Genomic DNA, 9,367 nt, shown 5'->3' with positions numbered 1-9,367 from the left:
CTACTTGTTTTTCTGTACGTGACTTCTTGTCTTCGTTTTTTGTTTTTTGTTTTAGGGACCCCCCTATGGTTAGGGTTAGGGTAAGATAGAGGGCAGGGGCACCCCCAACCCCACGAGGCACTGGCTGGTTAGGTGTTGAGAAAAGAATCAGGCCACCAGCAAGCTGGTAGCCTGAGGTGCACGGGCCATCGATGGGGCCGGGTGGTGGTGTCCCTGCCCTGGTTCAAAAAATTGCCCTTATCTAGGGTTTTAGTGCACATTTAGTATCAACTGGGCCGTTCGCGACGTTTCGGCATATTTTTGCCTTCTTCAGGCCGACCCAGTGTGTCTTCTGTTTTCTGTCTGCCTCTCTTGGCCTTTTATACTTTTGTTAGCTCCTCCCACTTGGGCTTTCTTAAGTTGACTTCTTGTCTTTTTCTTTTTCTGCTTAGCTTTCTTTCATTTACGTGACTGCTTGTCTTTTCCTTTTCTGACTTCTTGTCTTTTTCTTTTTCTGACTTCTTGTCTTTCGTTTTTACGTGACTTCTTGTCTTTCATATCTTTAGTTTTCTTACTATTTTTTATGGCACCCCCTGTCTTGTTTGACATCCCGTCCTTTGTTCACTGTATTTTTGTTTATGGCACCCCCTTCCATTAAATCCTTTCCGTGTGTTTGTTTACATTATTCTCTTTGTTTTATCTTACTCGGTTTCTTTACCTTTCTCTCTTGTACGTGACTTCTTGTCTTTTTCTGTTTCTGACTTCTTGTCTTTTTCTTTTTCTGCTTATCTTTCTTTCTTGTACGTGACTACTTGTCTTTTTCTTTTTCTGACTTCTTGTCTTTTTCTTTTTCTACTTGTTTTTCTTTTTTACGTGACTTCTTGTCTTTTTCTTTTTCTACTTGTTTTTCTGTACGTGACTTCTTGTCTTCGTTTTTTGTTTTTTGTTTTAGGGACCCCCCTATGGTTAGGGTTAGGGTAAGATAGAGGGCAGGGGCACCCCCAACCCCACGAGGCACTGGCTGGTTAGGTGTTGAGAAAAGAATCAGGCCACCAGCAAGCTGGTAGCCTGAGGTGCACGGGCCATCGATGGGGCCGGGTGGTGGTGTCCCTGCCCTGGTTCAAAAAATTGCCCTTATCTAGGGTTTTAGTGCACATTTAGTATCAACTGGGCCGTTCGCGACGTTTCGGCATATTTTTGCCTTCTTCAGGCCGACCCAGTGTGTCTTCTGTTTTCTGTCTGCCTCTCTTGGCCTTTTATACTTTTGTTAGCTCCTCCCACTTGGGCTTTCTTAAGTTGACTTCTTGTCTTTTTCTTTTTCTGCTTAGCTTTCTTTCATTTACGTGACTGCTTGTCTTTTCCTTTTCTGACTTCTTGTCTTTTTCTTTTTCTGACTTCTTGTCTTTCTTTTTTACGTGACTTCTTGTCTTTCATATCTTTAGTTTTCTTACTATTTTTTATGGCACCCCCTGTCTTGTTTGACATCCCGTCCTTTGTTCACTGTATTTTTGTTTATGGCACCCCCTTCCATTAAATCCTTTCCGTGTGTTTGTTTACATTATTCTCTTTGTTTTATCTTACTCGGTTTCTTTACCTTTCTCTCTTGTACGTGACTTCTTGTCTTTTTCTGTTTCTGACTTCTTGTCTTTTTCTTTTTCTGCTTATCTTTCTTTCTTGTACGTGACTACTTGTCTTTTTCTTTTTCTGACTTCTTGTCTTTTTCTTTTTCTACTTGTTTTTCTTTTTTACGTGACTTCTTGTCTTTTTCTTTTTCTACTTGTTTTTCTGTACGTGACTTCTTGTCTTCGTTTTTTGTTTTTTGTTTTAGGGACCCCCCTATGGTTAGGGTTAGGGTAAGATAGAGGGCAGGGGCACCCCCAACCCCACGAGGCACTGGCTGGTTAGGTGTTGAGAAAAGAATCAGGCCACCAGCAAGCTGGTAGCCTGAGGTGCACGGGCCATCGATGGGGCCGGGTGGTGGTGTCCCTGCCCTGGTTCAAAAAATTGCCCTTATCTAGGGTTTTAGTGCACATTTAGTATCAACTGGGCCGTTCGCGACGTTTCGGCATATTTTTGCCTTCTTCAGGCCGACCCAGTGTGTCTTCTGTTTTCTGTCTGCCTCTCTTGGCCTTTTATACTTTTGTTAGCTCCTCCCACTTGGGCTTTCTTAAGTTGACTTCTTGTCTTTTTCTTTTTCTGCTTAGCTTTCTTTCATTTACGTGACTGCTTGTCTTTTCCTTTTCTGACTTCTTGTCTTTTTCTTTTTCTGACTTCTTGTCTTTCTTTTTTACGTGACTTCTTGTCTTTCATATCTTTAGTTTTCTTACTATTTTTTATGGCACCCCCTGTCTTGTTTGACATCCCGTCCTTTGTTCACTGTATTTTTGTTTATGGCACCCCCTTCCATTAAATCCTTTCCGTGTGTTTGTTTACATTATTCTCTTTGTTTTATCTTACTCGGTTTCTTTACCTTTCTCTCTTGTACGTGACTTCTTGTCTTTTTCTGTTTCTGACTTCTTGTCTTTTTCTTTTTCTGCTTATCTTTCTTTCTTGTACGTGACTACTTGTCTTTTTCTTTTTCTGACTTCTTGTCTTTTTCTTTTTCTACTTGTTTTTCTTTTTTACGTGACTTCTTGTCTTTTTCTTTTTCTACTTGTTTTTCTGTACGTGACTTCTTGTCTTCGTTTTTTGTTTTTTGTTTTAGGGACCCCCCTATGGTTAGGGTTAGGGTAAGATAGAGGGCAGGGGCACCCCCAACCCCACGAGGCACTGGCTGGTTAGGTGTTGAGAAAAGAATCAGGCCACCAGCAAGCTGGTAGCCTGAGGTGCACGGGCCATCGATGGGGCCGGGTGGTGGTGTCCCTGCCCTGGTTCAAAAAATTGCCCTTATCTAGGGTTTTAGTGCACATTTAGTATCAACTGGGCCGTTCGCGACGTTTCGGCATATTTTTGCCTTCTTCAGGCCGACCCAGTGTGTCTTCTGTTTTCTGTCTGCCTCTCTTGGCCTTTTATACTTTTGTTAGCTCCTCCCACTTGGGCTTTCTTAAGTTGACTTCTTGTCTTTTTCTTTTTCTGCTTAGCTTTCTTTCATTTACGTGACTGCTTGTCTTTTCCTTTTCTGACTTCTTGTCTTTTTCTTTTTCTGACTTCTTGTCTTTCTTTTTTACGTGACTTCTTGTCTTTCATATCTTTAGTTTTCTTACTATTTTTTATGGCACCCCCTGTCTTGTTTGACATCCCGTCCTTTGTTCACTGTATTTTTGTTTATGGCACCCCCTTCCATTAAATCCTTTCCGTGTGTTTGTTTACATTATTCTCTTTGTTTTATCTTACTCGGTTTCTTTACCTTTCTCTCTTGTACGTGACTTCTTGTCTTTTTCTGTTTCTGACTTCTTGTCTTTTTCTTTTTCTGCTTATCTTTCTTTCTTGTACGTGACTACTTGTCTTTTTCTTTTTCTGACTTCTTGTCTTTTTCTTTTTCTACTTGTTTTTCTTTTTTACGTGACTTCTTGTCTTTTTCTTTTTCTACTTGTTTTTCTGTACGTGACTTCTTGTCTTCGTTTTTTGTTTTTTGTTTTAGGGACCCCCCTATGGTTAGGGTTAGGGTAAGATAGAGGGCAGGGGCACCCCCAACCCCACGAGGCACTGGCTGGTTAGGTGTTGAGAAAAGAATCAGGCCACCAGCAAGCTGGTAGCCTGAGGTGCACGGGCCATCGATGGGGCCGGGTGGTGGTGTCCCTGCCCTGGTTCAAAAAATTGCCCTTATCTAGGGTTTTAGTGCACATTTAGTATCAACTGGGCCGTTCGCGACGTTTCGGCATATTTTTGCCTTCTTCAGGCCGACCCAGTGTGTCTTCTGTTTTCTGTCTGCCTCTCTTGGCCTTTTATACTTTTGTTAGCTCCTCCCACTTGGGCTTTCTTAAGTTGACTTCTTGTCTTTTTCTTTTTCTGCTTAGCTTTCTTTCATTTACGTGACTGCTTGTCTTTTCCTTTTCTGACTTCTTGTCTTTTTCTTTTTCTGACTTCTTGTCTTTCTTTTTTACGTGACTTCTTGTCTTTCATATCTTTAGTTTTCTTACTATTTTTTATGGCACCCCCTGTCTTGTTTGACATCCCGTCCTTTGTTCACTGTATTTTTGTTTATGGCACCCCCTTCCATTAAATCCTTTCCGTGTGTTTGTTTACATTATTCTCTTTGTTTTATCTTACTCGGTTTCTTTACCTTTCTCTCTTGTACGTGACTTCTTGTCTTTTTCTGTTTCTGACTTCTTGTCTTTTTCTTTTTCTGCTTATCTTTCTTTCTTGTACGTGACTACTTGTCTTTTTCTTTTTCTGACTTCTTGTCTTTTTCTTTTTCTACTTGTTTTTCTTTTTTACGTGACTTCTTGTCTTTTTCTTTTTCTACTTGTTTTTCTGTACGTGACTTCTTGTCTTCGTTTTTTGTTTTTTGTTTTAGGGACCCCCCTATGGTTAGGGTTAGGGTAAGATAGAGGGCAGGGGCACCCCCAACCCCACGAGGCACTGGCTGGTTAGGTGTTGAGAAAAGAATCAGGCCACCAGCAAGCTGGTAGCCTGAGGTGCACGGGCCATCGATGGGGCCGGGTGGTGGTGTCCCTGCCCTGGTTCAAAAAATTGCCCTTATCTAGGGTTTTAGTGCACATTTAGTATCAACTGGGCCGTTCGCGACGTTTCGGCATATTTTTGCCTTCTTCAGGCCGACCCAGTGTGTCTTCTGTTTTCTGTCTGCCTCTCTTGGCCTTTTATACTTTTGTTAGCTCCTCCCACTTGGGCTTTCTTAAGTTGACTTCTTGTCTTTTTCTTTTTCTGCTTAGCTTTCTTTCATTTACGTGACTGCTTGTCTTTTCCTTTTCTGACTTCTTGTCTTTTTCTTTTTCTGACTTCTTGTCTTTCTTTTTTACGTGACTTCTTGTCTTTCATATCTTTAGTTTTCTTACTATTTTTTATGGCACCCCCTGTCTTGTTTGACATCCCGTCCTTTGTTCACTGTATTTTTGTTTATGGCACCCCCTTCCATTAAATCCTTTCCGTGTGTTTGTTTACATTATTCTCTTTGTTTTATCTTACTCGGTTTCTTTACCTTTCTCTCTTGTACGTGACTTCTTGTCTTTTTCTGTTTCTGACTTCTTGTCTTTTTCTTTTTCTGCTTATCTTTCTTTCTTGTACGTGACTACTTGTCTTTTTCTTTTTCTGACTTCTTGTCTTTTTCTTTTTCTACTTGTTTTTCTTTTTTACGTGACTTCTTGTCTTTTTCTTTTTCTACTTGTTTTTCTGTACGTGACTTCTTGTCTTCGTTTTTTGTTTTTTGTTTTAGGGACCCCCCTATGGTTAGGGTTAGGGTAAGATAGAGGGCAGGGGCACCCCCAACCCCACGAGGCACTGGCTGGTTAGGTGTTGAGAAAAGAATCAGGCCACCAGCAAGCTGGTAGCCTGAGGTGCACGGGCCATCGATGGGGCCGGGTGGTGGTGTCCCTGCCCTGGTTCAAAAAATTGCCCTTATCTAGGGTTTTAGTGCACATTTAGTATCAACTGGGCCGTTCGCGACGTTTCGGCATATTTTTGCCTTCTTCAGGCCGACCCAGTGTGTCTTCTGTTTTCTGTCTGCCTCTCTTGGCCTTTTATACTTTTGTTAGCTCCTCCCACTTGGGCTTTCTTAAGTTGACTTCTTGTCTTTTTCTTTTTCTGCTTAGCTTTCTTTCATTTACGTGACTGCTTGTCTTTTCCTTTTCTGACTTCTTGTCTTTTTCTTTTTCTGACTTCTTGTCTTTCTTTTTTACGTGACTTCTTGTCTTTCATATCTTTAGTTTTCTTACTATTTTTTATGGCACCCCCTGTCTTGTTTGACATCCCGTCCTTTGTTCACTGTATTTTTGTTTATGGCACCCCCTTCCATTAAATCCTTTCCGTGTGTTTGTTTACATTATTCTCTTTGTTTTATCTTACTCGGTTTCTTTACCTTTCTCTCTTGTACGTGACTTCTTGTCTTTTTCTGTTTCTGACTTCTTGTCTTTTTCTTTTTCTGCTTATCTTTCTTTCTTGTACGTGACTACTTGTCTTTTTCTTTTTCTGACTTCTTGTCTTTTTCTTTTTCTACTTGTTTTTCTTTTTTACGTGACTTCTTGTCTTTTTCTTTTTCTACTTGTTTTTCTGTACGTGACTTCTTGTCTTCGTTTTTTGTTTTTTGTTTTAGGGACCCCCCTATGGTTAGGGTTAGGGTAAGATAGAGGGCAGGGGCACCCCCAACCCCACGAGGCACTGGCTGGTTAGGTGTTGAGAAAAGAATCAGGCCACCAGCAAGCTGGTAGCCTGAGGTGCACGGGCCATCGATGGGGCCGGGTGGTGGTGTCCCTGCCCTGGTTCAAAAAATTGCCCTTATCTAGGGTTTTAGTGCACATTTAGTATCAACTGGGCCGTTCGCGACGTTTCGGCATATTTTTGCCTTCTTCAGGCCGACCCAGTGTGTCTTCTGTTTTCTGTCTGCCTCTCTTGGCCTTTTATACTTTTGTTAGCTCCTCCCACTTGGGCTTTCTTAAGTTGACTTCTTGTCTTTTTCTTTTTCTGCTTAGCTTTCTTTCATTTACGTGACTGCTTGTCTTTTCCTTTTCTGACTTCTTGTCTTTTTCTTTTTCTGACTTCTTGTCTTTCTTTTTTACGTGACTTCTTGTCTTTCATATCTTTAGTTTTCTTACTATTTTTTATGGCACCCCCTGTCTTGTTTGACATCCCGTCCTTTGTTCACTGTATTTTTGTTTATGGCACCCCCTTCCATTAAATCCTTTCCGTGTGTTTGTTTACATTATTCTCTTTGTTTTATCTTACTCGGTTTCTTTACCTTTCTCTCTTGTACGTGACTTCTTGTCTTTTTCTGTTTCTGACTTCTTGTCTTTTTCTTTTTCTGCTTATCTTTCTTTCTTGTACGTGACTACTTGTCTTTTTCTTTTTCTGACTTCTTGTCTTTTTCTTTTTCTACTTGTTTTTCTTTTTTACGTGACTTCTTGTCTTTTTCTTTTTCTACTTGTTTTTCTGTACGTGACTTCTTGTCTTCGTTTTTTGTTTTTTGTTTTAGGGACCCCCCTATGGTTAGGGTTAGGGTAAGATAGAGGGCAGGGGCACCCCCAACCCCACGAGGCACTGGCTGGTTAGGTGTTGAGAAAAGAATCAGGCCACCAGCAAGCTGGTAGCCTGAGGTGCACGGGCCATCGATGGGGCCGGGTGGTGGTGTCCCTGCCCTGGTTCAAAAAATTGCCCTTATCTAGGGTTTTAGTGCACATTTAGTATCAACTGGGCCGTTCGCGACGTTTCGGCATATTTTTGCCTTCTTCAGGCCGACCCAGTGTGTCTTCTGTTTTCTGTCTGCCTCTCTTGGCCTTTTATACTTTTGTTAGCTCCTCCCACTTGGGCTTTCTTAAGTTGACTTCTTGTCTTTTTCTTTTTCTGCTTAGCTTTCTTTCATTTACGTGACTGCTTGTCTTTTCCTTTTCTGACTTCTTGTCTTTTTCTTTTTCTGACTTCTTGTCTTTCTTTTTTACGTGACTTCTTGTCTTTCATATCTTTAGTTTTCTTACTATTTTTTATGGCACCCCCTGTCTTGTTTGACATCCCGTCCTTTGTTCACTGTATTTTTGTTTATGGCACCCCCTTCCATTAAATCCTTTCCGTGTGTTTGTTTACATTATTCTCTTTGTTTTATCTTACTCGGTTTCTTTACCTTTCTCTCTTGTACGTGACTTCTTGTCTTTTTCTGTTTCTGACTTCTTGTCTTTTTCTTTTTCTGCTTATCTTTCTTTCTTGTACGTGACTACTTGTCTTTTTCTTTTTCTGACTTCTTGTCTTTTTCTTTTTCTACTTGTTTTTCTTTTTTACGTGACTTCTTGTCTTTTTCTTTTTCTACTTGTTTTTCTGTACGTGACTTCTTGTCTTCGTTTTTTGTTTTTTGTTTTAGGGACCCCCCTATGGTTAGGGTTAGGGTAAGATAGAGGGCAGGGGCACCCCCAACCCCACGAGGCACTGGCTGGTTAGGTGTTGAGAAAAGAATCAGGCCACCAGCAAGCTGGTAGCCTGAGGTGCACGGGCCATCGATGGGGCCGGGTGGTGGTGTCCCTGCCCTGGTTCAAAAAATTGCCCTTATCTAGGGTTTTAGTGCACATTTAGTATCAACTGGGCCGTTCGCGACGTTTCGGCATATTTTTGCCTTCTTCAGGCCGACCCAGTGTGTCTTCTGTTTTCTGTCTGCCTCTCTTGGCCTTTTATACTTTTGTTAGCTCCTCCCACTTGGGCTTTCTTAAGTTGACTTCTTGTCTTTTTCTTTTTCTGCTTAGCTTTCTTTCATTTACGTGACTGCTTGTCTTTTCCTTTTCTGACTTCTTGTCTTTTTCTTTTTCTGACTTCTTGTCTTTCTTTTTTACGTGACTTCTTGTCTTTCATATCTTTAGTTTTCTTACTATTTTTTATGGCACCCCCTGTCTTGTTTGACATCCCGTCCTTTGTTCACTGTATTTTTGTTTATGGCACCCCCTTCCATTAAATCCTTTCCGTGTGTTTGTTTACATTATTCTCTTTGTTTTATCTTACTCGGTTTCTTTACCTTTCTCTCTTGTACGTGACTTCTTGTCTTTTTCTGTTTCTGACTTCTTGTCTTTTTCTTTTTCTGCTTATCTTTCTTTCTTGTACGTGACTACTTGTCTTTTTCTTTTTCTGACTTCTTGTCTTTTTCTTTTTCTACTTGTTTTTCTTTTTTACGTGACTTCTTGTCTTTTTCTTTTTCTACTTGTTTTTCTGTACGTGACTTCTTGTCTTCGTTTTTTGTTTTTTGTTTTAGGGACCCCCCTATGGTTAGGGTTAGGGTAAGATAGAGGGCAGGGGCACCCCCAACCCCACGAGGCACTGGCTGGTTAGGTGTTGAGAAAAGAATCAGGCCACCAGCAAGCTGGTAGCCTGAGGTGCACGGGCCATCGATGGGGCCGGGTGGTGGTGTCCCTGCCCTGGTTCAAAAAATTGCCCTTATCTAGGGTTTTAGTGCACATTTAGTATCAACTGGGCCGTTCGCGACGTTTCGGCATATTTTTGCCTTCTTCAGGCCGACCCAGTGTGTCTTCTGTTTTCTGTCTGCCTCTCTTGGCCTTTTATACTTTTGTTAGCTCCTCCCACTTGGGCTTTCTTAAGTTGACTTCTTGTCTTTTTCTTTTTCTGCTTAGCTTTCTTTCATTTACGTGACTGCTTGTCTTTTCCTTTTCTGACTTCTTGTCTTTTTCTTTTTCTGACTTCTTGTCTTTCTTTTTTACGTGACTTCTTGTCTTTCATATCTTTAGTTTTCTTACTATTTTTTATGGCACCCCCTGTCTTGTTTGACATCCCGTCCTTTGTTCACTGT

This window comes from Rhamphochromis longiceps, linkage group LG1 (assembly GCF_057381845.1).
Source record: "Rhamphochromis longiceps isolate RC_006_pf linkage group LG1, R_longiceps_female_GT1.1, whole genome shotgun sequence".
NCBI classification, from domain to species: Eukaryota; Metazoa; Chordata; class Actinopteri; order Cichliformes; family Cichlidae; genus Rhamphochromis; species Rhamphochromis longiceps.
Note: the sequence above shows the minus strand (reverse complement) of the source record.